This window comes from Cherax quadricarinatus, chromosome 55 (assembly GCF_038502225.1).
Source record: "Cherax quadricarinatus isolate ZL_2023a chromosome 55, ASM3850222v1, whole genome shotgun sequence".
In the NCBI taxonomy this organism is placed as follows: Eukaryota; Metazoa; Arthropoda; class Malacostraca; order Decapoda; family Parastacidae; genus Cherax; species Cherax quadricarinatus.
In genome coordinates this window covers 24884762-24904122 of record NC_091346.1, presented here as the reverse complement: position 1 = coordinate 24904122, position 19361 = coordinate 24884762, and the positions used below count along the sequence as shown (strand labels likewise).

General features: G+C 44.2%; 1 protein-coding gene across 5 annotated transcripts in view; it reads left to right on the top strand.

Annotated features, from left to right (window-relative positions):
* LOC128698978 (uncharacterized) overlaps positions 1-19361 on the top strand; it is a 254009-nt gene that overhangs the window by 16934 nt on the left and 217714 nt on the right. The window lies entirely within an intron of this gene.

The following is a 19361-nucleotide window of genomic DNA, read 5'->3' as shown; positions in this document are numbered from 1 at the left end:
TGTTACCATACCCATCCTGTGGGTGGTAGTGTTACCATACCCATGCTGTGGGTGGTAGTTACCCATGCTGTGGGTGGTAGTGTTACCATACCCATCCTGTGGGTGGTAGTGTTACCATACCCATGCTGTGGGTGGTAGTTACCACACCCATGCTGTGGGTGGTAGTTACCACACCCATGCTGTGGGTGGTAGTTACCCATGCTGTGGGTGGTAGTCTTCATGCTCATCCCGAGGGCGGTAGTTAAAGGCTTACAGAGGCACACCATGGATTCAGAAAGTATTACCTAAGCTAGTGTAGTAATGAACTTTCTTGATACACTATGCTAATTATGGGCTTTTGAAAAATATAGTATATTTAATTAATACATATACAGTATATGAAACACCTCTGATTATAATTTTTTCAAATAATTTTTTTATTGCAAGATTAATGGATTAAGTGTCAAAATTAATGTATAGAAACAGTGTTACAGTAGCATTAATAGCGGTGTTACAAAAGGCACATAATGAATTCGGGAAATGTGAGCCTCACAGAGGTGTTGAATGAGCAAGCTAAAGCGGTAATGAGGTGGTTACGTGATTAGTGAATACCGTCGCGTGAACATTATAGGGTAATGATGCATATTCAATATTCCCAGGGACACGCTAGTCTCAGAAACTGAGTAACACCACGTATGTTATTTTTATTAGGTTATGTTTGGGTATTTGTCTAGAACTTTTGGTAATATATTATTATTAGTGGAATATTCAGGAGGTTCTAGAGCATTCGCTCTTAATTGCTTTTTAATCTTGTTTCCTTTCACGGTACCTGTGAACGTTCCTAGGCTACTTACATCACTACCACCGTCACCACCACTGCCTAAAGGGTTAATGCCAACACCGAGAAGAATGCAAGCATTTACACCATGTCTTGTAGTGGTTATTGTAAACTTTACGGGACTGAAACTGCTAAGGATTTGTACATACACATACATGAACACAGATATGCTCGCCGCACCATTAATACCAATAGCGCTTTAGATTTACATCATGTCTATGTTTCATACTACATGGGTTGGCAAGGGCGAGCAGAAGCAGAATAAAATGTCTTGAATTTGCTCTAATTCGTACCAGAGACACTTATCACACAGAACCAGGGAGGTTTCTAACTGCTGGGACCCCTGGTTCACGTGCCTCTGAGCAAACACCCCTCTTCTCTCCTGACAGCAATATTCACACCTCACGACTCCTTGTCACCTGCTCTCTCGACCATATATGCTTTGCTTACCAGTCTATAGGCTTGAAAAAGCTGGGTATAAAAGAGAAACGTCTCATTCCGCCATAGTGCCTTCTTGTCAGTTTGTCGGTTGTACAACATTCCCAAGAGTGGGTCTGACGATGCACTCCTTCAGTCCTCCTCTCAAGGGAGGTTCCTTGACGCTGGCGAGGGGCTCTTGATCTAGAGAATTGGATCTGTGCTCCAGTTCCCTAAATTGAGACTGAATGCCTTCCATCCCCCTCCCCTCCACAGGCGCTGTATAATCCCTACGGGTTTGATGCTCCCTATAATAATAACCCTTCAGTTCTAAGAATTACATGCAGGTATCTCAGCAGATTCTTTCAAGACAGTGTATGACGTATGCCAGACCTATCATGATGTATGCAGCACCATCTTGACAATCGTATCTGAGAAAAATATGCTCAGAAACTAGAGAAAGTCGAGATATTATCTAAGAAACGTAGAAACGACGTATGATTAAAGACTAAAGTAATTATTCTTAAACACAAGACCTAAGGACCGTAGTACACGCTCTCTCCTAACCTCCCTATGACTAGTGCTCTCTCCTGACCTTCCCTATGCCTGGCACTCTCTTCTGATCCCTAAGTGACTGTAGTACTCTCCTGACCTCCCTAAGTGGCTGTAGTACTCTCCTGACCTCCCTAAGTGACTGTAGTACTCTCCTGACCTCCCTAAGTGACTGTAGTACTCCTGACCTCCCTAAGTGGCTGTAGTACTCTCCTGACCTCCCTAAGTGACTGTAGTACTCTCTGCTGACCTCTCTAAGGGACTGTAGCACTCTCCTGACCTCAAGTGACCGAGGTACTCTCTGCTGACCTCCCTAAGTGACTGTAGTGCTCTCTTCTGACCTTTCCAAATGATTGGTATATTTTCTTGACTTCTCCAAGTGGCGGGTATACTCTCCTAACCTCTCCAAGTGATTTATATACTCTCCTAACCTCTCCAAGTGACTGGTATACTTTCCTAACCTCTCCAAGTGATTGGAATACTCTCCTGACATCTGCAAATGACTGGTGTACTCTCCCGACCTCTCCAAGTGACTGGTATACTCTCCAGACCTCTCCAGGTGATTTGTATACTCTCCAGACCTCTCCATATGACTGGTAGACTCGTGACCTCTCCATGTGACTGGTATACAATTCTGACCTCTCCAGTATGGTAGCCATATATTTTGTTCAGGGTTGCACGTAGTTTTTCAGTTGTGTTTACACAGGGCTTCTTGAATTGCATGCAGCAAACCTTTAGTTAAGTCTATTCTATATAGCGAGATTTTGTGCACTAATAATTGAAAATGTACATTAAAAATTGAACAGCGGGTACCATGAAGGCCTTTTCACGCAGTATGTAACTTTTAAGTGCACTTTTATTTTCACTTTTAGGAAAAAAGTAGCTTTAGCTGCTTGTTTACTGTGTATTAGTTGTTACGGAGTACCACTGGACACTGTCTTCCTTATGTATCAGAGGAGCTGGTGTGATTTGTAGTGTCAGTACTAGTGTCCCTGAAGAATCATGTATAGTGTTAGTACTGGTGTCCCTGAAGAATCATGTGTAGTGTTAGTACTAGTGTCCCTGAAGAATCATGTGTAGTGTCAGTACTAGTGTCCCTGAAGAATCATGTGTAGTGTCAGTACTAGTGTCCCTGAAGAATCATGTGTAGTGTCAGTACTAGTGTCCCTGAAGAATCATGTGTAGTGTCAGTACTAGTGTCCCTGAAGAATCATGTGTAGTGTCAGTACTAGTGTCCCTGAAGAATCATGTGTAGTGTCAGTACTTGTGTCCCTGAAGAATCATGTGTAGTGTCAGTACTTGTGTCCCTGAAGAATCATGTGTAGTGTCAGTACTAGTGTCCCTGAAGAATCATGTGTAGTGTCAGTACTAGTGTCCCTGAAGAATCATGTGTAGTGTTAAGACTAGTGTCCCTGAAGAATCATGTGTAGTGTCAGTACTAGTGTCCCTGAAGAATCATGTGTAGTGTCAGTACTAGTGTCCCTGAAGAATCATGTGTAGTGTCAGTACTAGTGTCCCTGAAGAATCATGTGTAGTGTTAGTACTAGTGTCCCTGACGAATGATGTGTAGTGTTAGTACTAGTGTCCATGAAGAATCATGTGTAGTGTTAGTACTAGTGTCCCTGAAGAATCATGTGTAGTGTCAGTACTAGTGTCCCTGAAGAATCATGTGTAGTGTCAGTACTAGTGTCCCTGAAGAATCATGTATAGTGTTAGTACTAGTGTCCCTGAAGAATCATGTGTAGTGTCAGTACTAGTGTCCCTGAATAATCATGTATAGTGTTAGTACTGGTGTCCCTGAAGAATCATGTGTAGTGTTAGTACTAGTGTCCCTGAAGAATCATGTGTAGTGTCAGTACTAGTGTTCCTGAAGAATCATGTGTAGTGTCAGTACTTGTGTCCCTGAAGAATCATGTGTAGTGTTAGTACTAGTGTCCCTGAAGAATCATGTGTAGTGTCAGTACTAGTGTCTCTGAAGGATCATGTGTAGTGTCAGTACTAGTGTCTCTGAAGAATCATGTGTAGTGTCAGTACTAGTGTCCCTGAAGAATCATGTGTAGTGTCAGTACTAGTGTCCCTGAATAATCATGTATAGTGTTAGTACTGGTGTCCCTGAAGAATCATGTGTAGTGTCAGTACTAGTGTCCCTGAAGAATCATGAATAGTGTTAGTACTAGTGTCCCTGAAGAATCATGTGTAGTGTCAGTACTAGTGTCCCTGAATAATCATGTATAGTGTTAGTACTAGTGTCCCTGAAGAATCATGTGTAGTGTCAGTACTAGTGTCTCTGAAGAATCATTTGTAGTGTCAGTACTAGTGTCTCTGAAGAATCATGTGTAGTGTCAGTACTAGTGTCTCTGAAGAATCATTTGTAGTGTCAGTACTAGTGTCTCTGAAGAATCATGTGTAGTGTCAGTACTAGTGTCTCTGAAGTATCATGTGTAGTGTCAGTACTTGTGTCCCTGAAGAATCATGTGTAGTGTCAGTACTAGTGTCCCTGAAGAATCATGTGTAGTGTCAGCACTAGTGTCCCTGAAGAATCATGTGTAGTGTCAGTACTAGTGTCCCTGAAGAATCATGTGTAGTGTCAGTACTAGTGTCCCTGAAGAATCATGTGTAGTGTCAGTACTAGTGTCCATGAAGGATCTTGTGTAGTGTTAGTACTAGTGTCCCTGAAGAATCATATGTAGTGTCGGTACTAGTGTCCCTGAAGAATCATATGTAGTGTCGGTACTAGTGTCTGAAGAATCATGTATAGTGTTAGTACTAGTGTCCCTGAATAATCATGTGTAGCGGCAGTACTAGTGTCCCTGAAGAATCATGTATAGTGTCAGTACTAGTGTCCCTGAATAATCATGTGTAGCGGCAGTACTAGTGTCCCTGAAGAATCATGTATAGTGTTAGTACTAGTGTCCCTGAAGAATCATGTGTAGTGTTAGTACTAGTGTCCCTGAAGAATCATGTGTAGTGTCAGTACTAGTGTCCCTGAATAATCATGTATAGTATTAGTACTAGTGTCCCTGAATAATCATGTGTAGCGGCAGTACTAGTGTCCCTGAATAATCATGTATAGTGTTAGTACTAGTGTCAATGAAGAATCATGTGTAGTGTCAGCACTAGTGTCCCTGAAGAATCATATGTAGTGTCAGTACTAGTGTCCCTGAAGAATCATGTGTAGTGTCAGTACTAGTGTCCCTGAATAATCATGTATAGTGTTAGTACTAGTGTCCCTGAAGAATCATGTGTAGTGTCAGTACTAGTGTCCCTGAATAATCATGTATAGTGTCAGTACTAGTGTCCCTGAATAATCATGTATAGTGTCAGTACTAGTTTCCCTGAAGAATCGTGTGGTGTCAGTACTAGTGTCCCTGAAGAATTATGTGTAGTGTTAATACTAGTGTCCCTGAATAATCATGTATAGTGTCAGTACTAGTGTCCCTGAAGAATCGTGTGTAGTGTCAGTACTAGTGTCCCTGAAGAATTATGTATAGTGTTAGTACTAGTGTCCCTGAAGAATCATGAAGGAGAGAGAGACTGTGTCAGTGACTAGCAACAATCTGCAACACAATACCACAGTCAACCTATACTATATACCTGCCTCCACCTCCACCGTGACACCACCTCAAGTGTACAACACAATCACTAGGGTCATAGCTACAACATTCACCAAGGTCACGACAGTCAGTAAGGTCATACCTACTGTAATCAATAAGGTCACAAGAATAAGGTCATATATACAGCAATTAGTACAATCACAGGAATAAGGTCATAGATACAGCGATCAGTAGGGTTACAACAGTAAGGTCATAGATACAGCAATCAGTAGGGTTACAACAGTAAGGTCATAGATACAGTGATCAGTAGGGTTACAACAGTAAGGTCATATATACAACAATCAGTAGGGTTACAACAGTAAGGTCATAGATACAACAATCAGTAGGGTTACAACAGTAAGGTCATAGATACAGCGATCAGTAGGGTTGCAACAGTAAGGTCACAGATACAGCAATCAGTAGGGTTACAACAGTAAGGACATAGATACAGTGATCAGTAGGGTTACAACAGTAAGGTCATAGATACAACAATCAGTAGGGTTACAACAGTAAGGTCATAGATACAACAATCAGTAGGGTTACAACAGTAAGGTCATAGATACAGCTATCAGTAGGGCTACAACAGTAAGGTCATAGATACAGCAGTCAGTAAGGTCACAACAGTAAGATTATAGATACAGCTATCAGTAGGGCTACAACAGTAAGGTCATAGATACAGCAGTCAGTAAAGTCATAGGTACAGCAGTCAGTAAGGTCACAACAATAACAATCAAGCAGCCTTCACGTGGAAACTGTAATACACTTGTCGTGTACAAGAAATTACATTTGCATAGCTTTGAACATATAGGTTGGTAGACAGCAACCACCCAGGGAAGTACTACCGTCCTGCCAGATGACTGTGAAGCAGAAACCTGCAACTGTTTTGCATGATGGTAGGATTGCTGGTTACTTTTTCTGTCTCATAAACACGCTAGATAACAGGGATATCTTGCTACTCCTACTTACACTTTGGTCACACTTCACAGACACGCACATGCATATATATATACATACATCTAGGTTTTTCTCCTTTTTCTAAATAGCTCTTGTTCCTCTTTATTTCTTCTATTGTCCATGGGGAAGTGGAAAAGAATCTTTCCTCCGTAAGCCATGCGTGTCGTGTGAGGCGACTAAAATGCCGGGAGCAATGGGCTAGTAACCCCTTCTCCTGTAGACATTTACTAAAAAACGAGAAGAAAAACTTTATAAAACTGGGATGCTTAAATGTGCGTGGATGTAGTGCGGATGACAAGAAACAGATGATTGCTGATGTTATGAATGAAAAGAAATTGGATGTCCTGGCCCTAAGCGAAACAAAGCTGAAGGGGGTAGGGGAGTTTCGGTGGGGGGAAATAAATGGGATTAAATCTGGAGTATCTGAGAGAGTTAGAGCAAAGGAAGGGGTAGCAGTAATGTTGAATGATCAGTTATGGAAGGAGAAAAGAGAATATGAATGTGTAAATTCAAGAATTATGTGGATTAAAGTAAAGGTTGGATGCGAGAAGTGGGTCATAATAAGCGTGTATGCACCTGGAGAAGAGAGGAATGCAGAGGAGAGAGAGAGATTTTGGGAGATGTTAAGTGAATGTATAGGAGCCTTTGAACCAAGTGAGAGAGTAATTGTGGTAGGGGACCTGAATGCTAAAGTAGGAGAAACTTTTAGAGAGGGTGTGGTAGGTAAGTTTGGGGTACCAGGTGTAAATGATAATGGGAGCCCTTTGATTGAACTTTGTATAGAAAGGGGTTTAGTTATAGGTAATACATATTTTAAGAAAAAGAGGATAAATAAGTATACAAGATATGATGAAGGGCGAAATGACAGTAGTTTGTTGGATTATGTATTGGTAGATAAAAGACTGTTGAGTAGACTTCAGGATGTACATGTTTATAGAGGGGCCACAGATATATCAGATCACTTTCTAGTTGTAGCTACACTGAGAGTAAAAGGTAGATGGGATACAAGGAGATTAGAAGCATCAGGGAAGAGAGAGGTGAAGGTTTATAAACTAAAAGAGGAGGCAGTTAGGGTAAGATATAAACAGCTATTGGAGGATAGATGGGCTAATGAGAGCATAGGCAATGGGGTCGAAGAGGTATGGGGTAGGTTTAAAAATGTAGTGTTAGAGTGTTCAGCAGAAGTTTGTGGTTACACGAAAGTGGGTGCAGGAGGGAAGAGGAGCGATTGGTGGAATGATGGTGTAAAGAGACTAGTAAGGGAGAAAAAGTTAGCATATGAGAAGTTTTTACAAAGTAGAAGTGATGCAAGGAGGGAAGAGTATATGGAGAAAAAGAGAGAGGTTAAGAGAGTGGTGAAGCAATGTAAAAAGAGAGCAAATGAGAGAGTGGGTGAGACGTTATCAACAAATTTTGTTGAAAATAAGAAAAAGTTTTGGAGTGAGATTAACAAGTTAAGAAAGCCTAGAGAACAAATGGATTTGTCAGTTAAAAATAGGAGAGGAGAGTTATTAAATGGAGAGTTAGAGGTATTGGGAAGATGGAGGGAATATTTTGAGGAATTGTTAAATGTTGATGAAGATAGGGAAGCTGTGATTTCGTGTATAGGGCAAGGAGGAACAACATCTTGTAGGAGTGAGGAAGAGCCAGTTGTGAGTGTGGGGAAAGTTCGTGAGGCAGTAGGTAAAATGAAAGGGGGTAAGGCAGCCGGGATTGATGGGATAAAGATAGAAATGTTAAAAGCAGGTGGGGATATAGTTTTGGAGTGGTTGGTGCAATTATTTAATAAATGTATGGAAGAGGGTAAGGTACCTAGGGATTGGCAGAGAGCATGCATAGTTCCTTTGTATAAAGGCAAAGGGGATAAAGGAGTGCAAAAATTATAGGGGGATAAGTCTGTTGAGTGTACCTGGTAAAGTGTATGGTAGAGTTATAATTGAAAGAATTAAGAGTAAGACGGAGAATAGGATAGCAGATGAACAAGGAGGCTTTAGGAAAGGTAGGGGGTGTGTGGACCAGGTGTTTACAGTGAAACAAATAAGTGAACAGTATTTAGATAAGGCTAAAGAGGTCTTCGTGGCATTTATGGATTTGGAAAAGGCGCATGACAGGGTGGATAGGGGGGCAATGTGGCAGATGTTGCAGGTGCATGGTGTAGGAGGTAGGTTACTGAAAGCAGTGAAGAGGAAAGAGGGAAATTATTTCCCAGTAAAAGTAGGGCTTAGACAAGGATGTGTGATGTCACCGTGGTTGTTTAATATATTTATAGATGGGGTTGTAAGAGAAGTAAATGCGAGGGTCTTGGCAAGAGGCGTGGAGTTAAAAGATAAAGAATCACACACAAAGTGGGAGTTGTCACAGTTGCTCTTTGCTGATGACACTGTGCTCTTGGGAGATTCTGAAGAGAAGTTGCAGAGATTGGTGGATGAATTTGGTAGGGTGTGCAAAAGAAGAAAATTGAAAGTGAATACAGGAAAGAGTAAGGTTATGAGGATAACAAAAAGATTAGGTGATGAAAGATTGGATATCAGATTGGAGGGAGAGAGTATGGAGGAGGTGAATGTATTCAGATATTTGGGAGTGGACGTGTCAGAGGATGGGTCTATGAAAGATGAGGTGAATCATAGAATTGATGAGGGGAAAAGGGTGACTGGTGCACTTAGGAGTCTGTGGAGACAAAGAACTTTGTCCTTGGAGGCAAAGAGGGGAATGTATGAGAGTATAGTTTTACCAACGCTCTTATATGGGTGTGAAGCATGGGTGATGAATGTTGCAGCAAGGAGAAGGCTGGAGGCAGTGGAGATGTCATGTCTGAGAGCAATGTGTGGTGTGAATATAATGCAGAGAATTCGTAGTTTGGAAGTTAAGAGGAGGTGCGGGATTACCAAAACTGTTGTCCAGAGGGCTGAGGAAGGGTTGTTGAGGTGGTTCGGACATGTGGAGAGAATGGAGCACAACAGAATAACTTCAAGAGTGTATCAGTCTGTAGTGGAAGGAAGGCGGGGTAGGGGTCAGCCTAGGAAAGGTTGGAGGGAGGGGGTAAAGCAGGTTTTGTGTGCGAGGGGCTTGGACTTCCAGCAGGCATGCGTGAGCGTGTTTGATAGGAGTGAATGGAGACAAATGGTTTTTAATACTTGATGTGCTGTTGGAGTGTGAGCAAAGTAACATTTATGAAGGGGTTCAGGGAAACCGGCAGGCCGGACTTGAGTCCTGGAGATGGGAAGTACAGTGCCTGCACTCTGAAGGAGGGGTGTTAATGTTGCAGTTTAAAAACTGTAGTGTAAAGCACCCTTCTGGCAAGACAGTGATGGAGTGAATGATGGTGAAAGTTTTTCTTTTTCGGGCCACCCTGCCTTGGTGGGAATTGGCCGGTGTGATAATAAAAAACATTATGCACATTATTTGCATATATTCATATATTTCAATACAGTCCAGATTAATGAGAAAGAATGAACCTAAATACCACAAAGAACCAGAGGTCACAATGGTATATACATGATTATCACAGACGAGGTAATCGAACCAGCCACCCACCTCCCCCATGACAAGTCAGAAGTGCCACAGTACGTACTAGCAATCACTAGATGACCCAAGCCTGCTTGCCACTACTAGAGGGCTCTGGTTTTATTTACTTGCAATGGGCAAAGATGACTACAACACTTGTGGTTGGTATTGTGTGTAGCCATTGCTTATGTAACACGCAGCACACGCACCACAACTGCTGGTGGTTGGTATTACTGCATGACTTGGGATGGTTGGTATTACTGTGTGACTTGAAATGGTTGGTATTACTTTGTGACCTGGAATAGTTGGAGGCCTGGTCTCAGACTGAGCCGCAGGGGCGTTGACCCCCGAAACTCTCTCCATGTAAACTGTGTGACATGGAATGGTTGGTATTACTGTTTGACTTGGAATGGTCGGTATTACTGTGTGACTTGGGGTGGTTGGTATTACTATGTGACATGGGAGTGTTGGTATTACTACGTGACTTGGGATGTATTGCGCCCCCTGAATTGGACGCAATGTATATTTAATATTCTATATATATTTTGTTACATTATTTTGTATTGGAGACGTTTTCATTAATAACTAAAATGAAAATATCGTGCTTTATATTATTTGACTTAGTTTGTGTAAATATGTAGGATACAAGGGGGTGGCACAGCCATATACTACTCAGACCAACTAGAATGTATCACTAATACTTGCACAAGGGATGAACATGGGGAATATATAATAGCTAAATTCAAATCCAAATACCTACAAAAGCTCTCACATTGATAAACATCTACAGAGTTCCACAGTCAAACATTAGCCAATTTAGTCAAAACCTAGGAAGTATGATAACTGATGCACGCATGAACAAAGATCACTTACTACTCTCAGGTGACTTCAGTATAAATCTCCTGCAAGACCAGGACCCACACGTTACTGAATTCACAAACACAATGAGTAACTGCATGTTGCTACCAACAGTAACAAAACCTACAAGAGTTACAGAGACTAGTGTTTCCCTACTTGACCACATCTGGACCAACACCATATCCCCTTTAAAATCAGGCATAATTACAGATAATACCACAGACCACTACCCTACTTTCCTCATAACAACTCTTGGTAAAATACCCCAAGACACTACTAAAGTCACCTTCAGACTTCATAATGAGGCAGCCATTAATAACTTCACAACAGCAGTAACAAACATTGACTGGCACACTGAGCTAGAAATCTATACAGATATTGACGAATGTATTAATAATTTTCTAAAAAAGACCCAATACCTCTATAACAAGCACTGCCCTAAAAAAAACTAAACAGATGACAGCTAAGAGACTGAACAGTCCCTGGCTAACACCCAGCATTCTCAAATCCATAAATACAAAACACCAATATGAAAAACAGTACAGAATGGGTCACATAACCAGAGACCAAACAAAACGTTACTCGTCAATCCTAACCAGCCTGATAAGAAGGGCAAAAAAATTGTATTATGAGAACAGATTATCCAACTTACGAGGTGATATAAAAAAGACCTGGAAAACCCTATCAGAAATTCTGGGAACAAAAAAGATATCACGAAATAGCGAAATAAAATTAGCAAAATCAGATGAACCCCAACTCCCACCAACAGAAACAGCAAACAGACTCAATGATTTCTTCTCCACTATAGGACAAAACCTTGCCAATAAAATCCCAAGCTCAGATACCCCACCAAATGACTACCTCACCGGCAACTACCCGAACACACTGTTCCTAGCTCCGACTAACCCATACGAAGTCTCCCTTATTATCAACGCACTAAAAAACAAGGCAGGAGATTTAAATACCTTACCACCCTTTATATACAAAAAACTGTCACAAGTGCTATCACCAATCATTGCAACACTCTTTAACAAATCCATTGAATCCTCCACCTTCCCTACAGTACTCAAAATAGCAAGGGTCACCCCGATCCACAAAGGAGGAGACCAAACAGTTGAATAACTATAGGCCAATATCCAACTTACACCCTCTCTCAAAAATCTTCGAAAAATTAATTCATAAACGAATCTACTCCTACCTTATCTCCCAAAACATACTCAACCCCTGCCAATTTGGATTCAGGCCTAATAAAAATACTAATGATGCTATTATACACATGCTAGAACATATATACACTGCAATAGAGAAAAAAGAAGTCCCACTGGGGATCTTCATTGACTTACGTAAAGCTTTTGATACAGTTGACCATGACTTGCTCCACGTAAAATTGTCACACTATGGTATTAGAGGGCACTCCCTCAACTACCTCAAGTCATACCTCAGCAACAGAAGCCAATATGTGTACGCAAATGGGGCAAACTCTTCTGCGCAACCAATTACAGTTGGTGTCCCACAGGGAAGTGTCCTTGGCCCTCTTCTCTTTCTCCTATACATAAATGACCTTCCAAATGCTTCGCAATTACTCAAACCCACTATTTGCAGATGACACTACATACGTCTTCTCTCACCCGAGCCCAGTCACGCTAGCCAATACTGTAAATACTGAATTACAGAAAATATCTACCTGGATGAGGACTAACAAACTTACATTAAACATTGACAAAACCTACTTCATTCAGTTTGGTAACAGAGCTACAGATGTCCCTCTTAACATAATGATAAACGGATCACCTATCACAAAGCTAACAGAGGGAAAATTCTTAGGAATCCACCTTGATAATAGACTCAAATTTCATACACATATACAACAAATTTCTAAGAAAATTTCCAAGACTGTAGGCATACTATCGAAGATACGGTACTATGTTCCACAGTCAGCCCTCCTGGCCCTATATCACTCTCTTATTTACCCCTATCTCACCTATGGAATTTGTGCATGGGGCTCAACAACAATTAACCATCTCAGACCACTAATTACCCAACAAAAGGCTGCAGTTAGAATGATAACAAATTCTCACTACAGGCAGCACACTCCACCAATATTCAATACACTAAACCTACTCACCATACAAAACATCCATACTTATTACTGCACCTATTACATACATAGAACACTTAACTCTGATATTAACCCTCCCCTCAAACATCTCCTTGCCAACCTCAACAGAACACATGACCATAACACAAGGCACAGATCACTCTTTGATGTTCCTCGTGTCCATCTCACACTATGCAAAAACTCAATGCACATAAAAGGCCCTAAAATCTGGAATTCATTACCTGTAAATATAAAAGAAACACTACCTGTTTATAAATTCAAGTCTCTTCTCAAAGATCACTTACTCACCCAAAACCAAATAAATACTGAATAACTGAACCTTATAAATTGTATATCTTAAATGTTTCTCACAATTATATCACATAAATGTTAAACCTAAAACCCAATCTAACTTTATTATTTTTAAATACACTACCTAACAGAATACTCCATACGACTGAATGTACAACAATGCATGCAACCATATGACCTGTCTTTGTAATACTCATTTGTGCTTTATAGTTATCTGTTTACAATAATGTATTATCACTGATTTCATCATTGCTTAGTTAATTTTAAGCCAGCCCGTAATGCTATGCATAGTATAAGTGGCTTTGGCATGCTGCTCTTATCTGTATTTTTTTGTACCTCTGTATGTATGCTCAAATTGTTAATAAATAAATAAATAAATAATTAGCTTAACTCTTTGTCCGCTTGTTTCAATCACTGGGCTAGCTGAGAGTCACGTGATCACACCCAATGTTGGGGCTGCTGGGTTTGCTTCACGGAGTTACCTCCTGGCATCTTTTAGGAGACACATCAAACCCTCTCGCTTGCGGTTGATTTCCTCTCTTTAGGGTCCCTTCGATTTCTCTCTTACTCCGGTGGTTAATTTGTTGGTTCAGTTAACTTAATCTGCCTTGTCAGCCCTTGCGGGTTAGTATGTGGTTGGTATAGTACTCCGTGGGTGAGACGGAACGTACAACTCGTCAGTCTGTGACACGCAGTTATTTGTGTGTACTTGTCGGTACAAATCTAAGTCTGGGAATATGGAGACATCACTAGATTTGAGTTTCTAGTCTTATTCTCACTTATTTGTATATGTTATTGCACTGTTCATATTCTTGAGTCTTTTCATAGTATGTACCAGTCGGTAGAGTAGCCTGGATAACTGAAATAGAATATAATCCAACCTCTTGTTACGAAACCAGAAACAGACCAGCAGCTAGAAGGGAACCAGTTAGTAAACCCTCTAGCTTGCTCTCGAGACGTTTGTTTAGAAGACGCGTTTTGTAACAGGATAGTTGGTATCACTGTGTGACTTGGGATAGTTGGTATTACTTTGTTACTTGGGATGGTTGGTATTACTGTGTGACTTGGGATGGTTGGTATTATTATGTGACTTGGGATGGTTGGTATTATTACGTGACTTGGGATGGTTGGTATTACTGTTTGACTTGGGATGGTTGGTATTACTGTGTGACTTGGGATGGTTGGTATTATTATGCGACTTGGGATGGTTGGTATTACTACGTGACTTGGGATGGTTGGTATTACTGTGTGACTTGGGATGGTTGACATTACTGTGTAACTTGGAATGGTTGGTATTACTGTGTGACTCGTGGTGGTTGGTATTACTGTATGACTTAGAATGGTTGGTATTACTGTGTAACTTGGAATGGTTGGCATTACCGAGTGATTTGTGGTGGTTGATATTATTGCATGACTTGGGATGGTTGGTATTACTGTGTGACTTGGGCTGGTCGGTATTACTGTTTGACTTGGGATGATTGGTATTACTGTGTGACTTGGGATGGTTGGTATTGTGTGACTTGGAATGGTTATTACTATGTTACTTGCGCTGGTTGGTATTACTGTGTGACTTGTGATGGTTGGTATTACTGTGTGACTTGTGATGGTTGGTATTACTGTGTGACTTGTGATGATTGGTATTACTGTATGATTGGTCGTGGCAGGCAATACCAAGTCAGTATTACCACCACCACTGCTGTCACTACCATAGCTATTGCCACCACTACCACTACCACTTCTATCACTGCCACCACCACTATCACCACCACCATTGTCACCATCACTACTATCACAACCACCACTACTGTTACTACCACCATCACCATCACTACTATCACTACCACCACCGCTATCATCACCATCACTAATATCACCACCATCATTATCAACACCACCACTATTACCATCACTACAGTCACTACCACCACCACTAGTATAACTACCACTAATCCTATTACCACCAATACTATCACTATCACTGCCACCACCACTACCACCAACACACCTTTTTAACACTAGTTACGGTATCAGACTCGCCATACCCCAGCTCCCACCTGACTCACCATACCCCATCACCCACCTGACACACCGCACCCCATCACCCACCTGACTCACCATACCCCAGCAGTCACCTGACTCACCATACCCCATCACCCACCTGACTCACCATACCCCAGCACCCACCTGCAACTTCTTGGGATCTTAATACTTGGGAATTCTTCGCTTGCCTAACCCTTGGGCACGACCTACTTCCACATTGAACAAATGTGACACCACCTACGTCTGCTGCACCTCTCTTGCCTACGGTATATAAGCGACTTCTCCGCACATATGCTGTATTCTATTTAAGATTGATGAACTGACCACATCGACTCAAGGTTTGAGGGACTGATTACCTCATTCTCCTCCTGTTCTTCACGTTTCTCCTTTGTATGGACCGATGAAGCCACTGTGTGGCGAAACGTTTCCTCAGTCAAGATACCCAAGAGTTGCACATGTGTCTAATTTATCAACGTGTCAGTTCTCTGAACCATTCGTCTACAACCCACCTACTCACCATACCCCAGCACCCAAATGGCTGACCATACCCCAGCACCCACCTGACTCACCACACCCTAGCACCCACCTGGCTGACCATACCCCAGCACCCACCTAACTCACCATACCCCAGCACCCATCTGACTCACCATACTCCAGCACCCACCTAACTCACTATACCCCAGCACTTACCTGACTCACCACACCCCAGCACCCACCTGACTCACGATACCCCAGCACCCATTTGACTCACCATACTCCAGCACCCACCTAACTCACCATACCCCAGCACCCACCTGACTCACCATACCCCAGCACCCACCTGACTCACCGTACCCCAGCACCCACCAGACTTACCATACCCAGCACCCACCTGACTCGCCATACCCCAGCACCCACCCGACTCACCATACCCCAGCACCCACCTGACTCACCATACCCCAGCACCCACCTGACTCACCATACCCCAGCACCCACCAGACTCACCATACCCCAGCACCCACCTGACTTACCATACCCCAGCACCCACCTGACTTACCATACCCAGGTACCCACCTGACCACCATACCCCAGCACCCACCTGACTTACCATACCCCAGCACCCACCAGACTTACCATACCCAGCATCCACCTGAATCACCATACCCCAGTACCCACCAGACTTACCATACCCCAGCACCCACCAGACTTACCATACCCAGCATCCACCTGAATCACCATACCCCAGTACCCACCAGACTTACCATACCCCAGCACCCACCTGACTTACCATACCCCAGTACCCACCTGACTCACCATACCCCAGCACCCACCAGACTTACCATACCCCAGCACCCACCTGACTTACCATACCCCAGTACCCACCTGACACCATACCCCAGTACCCACCTGACTCACCATACCCCAGCACCCACCAGACTTACCATACCCCAGCACCCACCAGACTTACCATACCCAGCATCCACCTGAATCACCATACCCTAGTACCCACCAGACTTACCATACCCCAGCACCCACCTGACTTGCCATACCCCAGCACCCACCAGACTTACCATACCCAGCATCCACCTGAATCACCATACCCCAGTACCCACCAGACTTACCATACCCCAGCACCCACCTGACTTACCATACCCCAGTACCCACCTGACTCACCATACCCCAGCACCCACCAGACTTACCATACCCCAGCACCCACCTGACTTACCATACCCCAGTACCCACCTGACACCATACCCCAGCACCCACCTGACTCACCATACCCCAGCACCCACCTGGCTGATTATACCCCAGCACCCACCTGACTTACCATACCCCAGTACCCACCTGACTCACCATACCCCAACACCCACCTGACTCACCATACCCCAGCACCCACCTGGCTGATTATACCCCAGCACCCACCTGACTTACCATACCCCAGTACCCACCTGACTCACCATACCCCAGCACCCACCTGACTCGCCATACCCCAGCATCCACCTGGCTGATTATACCCCAGTACCCACCTGACTCACCATACCCCAGTACCCACCTGACTCACCATACCCCAGCACCCACCTGACTCACCATACCCCAGCACCCACCTGGCTGATTATACCCCAGCACCCACCTGACTTACCATACCCCAGTACCCAGATGACTCACCATACCCCAACACCCACCAGACTCACCATACCCCAGCACCCACCTGACTCACCATACCCCAGCACCCACCTGACTCACCATACCCCAGCACCCACCAGACACCATACCCCAGCACCCACCTGACTCACCATACCCCAGCACCCACCTGACTCACCATACCCCAGCACCCACCTGACTCACCATACCCCAGCACCCACCTGACTCACCATACCCCAGCACCCACCTGACTCACCATACCCCAGCACCCACCTGACTCACCATACCCCAGCACCCACCAGACTCACCATACCCCAGCACCCACCAGACTCAATATACCCCAGCACCCACCAGACTCAATATACCCCAGCACCCACCAGACTCAATATACCCCAGCACCCACCAGACTCAATATACCCCAGCACCCAGCAGACTCAATATACCCCAGCACCCAGCAGACTCAATATACCCCAGCACCCAGCAGACTCAATATACCCCAGCACCCACCAGACTCAATATACCCCAGCACCCACCAGACTCAATATACCCCAGCACCCACCAGACTCAATATACCCCAGCACCCAGCAGACTCAATATACCCCAGCACCCACCAGACTCAATATACCCCAGCACCCACCAGACTCAATATACCCCAGCACCCACCAGACTCAATATACCCCAGCACCCACCAGACTCACCATACCCCAGCACCCACCAGACTCAATATACCCCAGCACCCACCAGACTCACCATACCCCAGCACCCACCAGACTCAATATACCCCAGCACCCACCAGACTCAATATACCCCAGCACCCAGCAGACTCAATATACCCCAGCACCCACCAGACTCACCATACCCCAGCACCCAGCAGACTCAATATACCCCAGCACCCAGCAGACTCAATATACCCCAGCACCCAGCAGACTCAATATACCCCAGCACCCACCAGACTCACCATACCCCAGCACCCACCAGACTCACCATACCCCAGCACCCACCAGACTCACCATACCCCAGCACCCAGCAGACTCAATGTTGCGGCCCCTGCCAAACTAGCGGTTAAATAGTTAACCTGCCGGCCGGCAGTACCACTGGGTGCGTCATCAAACCCAATGTGGGGGCTGCTGAGCCGGCCTTAGAGCAGTAAGAGCCTGAGTGCCTCACGGTACACACCTAAGCAGTAGGTACCTGACCACCGAAGGGTACCTATTGTTGCGGCCCCTGCCAAACTAGCGGTTAAATAGTTAACCTGCCGGCCGGCAGTACCACTGGGTGCGTCATCAAACCCAATGTGGGGGCTGCTGAGCCGGCCTTAGAGCAGTAAGAGCCTGAGTGCCTCACGGTACACACCTAAGCAGTAGGTACCTGACCACCGAAGGGTACACGTCTACTGGCTTTAGAAATATTATGTACCTGAGCGCCTCGCTGTACACACCTAAGCAGTAGGTACCTGACCACCGAAGGGTACACGTCTACTGGCTTTAGAAATATTATGTACCTGAGCGCCTCGCTGTACACACCTAAGCAGTAGGTACCTGACCACCGAAGGGTACACGTCTACTGGCTTTAGAAATATTATGTACCTGAGCGCCTCGCTGTACACACCTAAGCAGTAGGTACCTGACCACCGAAGGGTACACGTCTACTGGCTTTAGAAATATTATGTACCTGAGCGCCTCGCTGTACACACCTAAGCAGTAGGTACCTGACCACCGAAGGGTACACGTCTACTGGCTTTAGAAATATTATGTACCTGAGCGCCTCGCTGTACACACCTAAGCAGTAGGTACCTGACCACCGAAGGGTACACGTCTACTGGCTTCAACATTAAGTACCTGAACTCCTCAGGGTACACGTCTATGCAGTAGGTACCTGACCACCGAATCGTACCTATCTACTGGCGTTAGAAGAACCGCTCACCGCAGCTCACTGAGTCTGTTGGCCTCAGTTACTTGACGGCCGCATTCAGTGAGCTTGCAGCATGGTGTTCGGCTAGCGGTGTGTCAACCGCCTTTGGAGAGGATTTACTGGACTACCGGTGATGTCTGTGGACTCACCGTCTACGTTGATCAACTGTGGGCCGGAGTCGTCA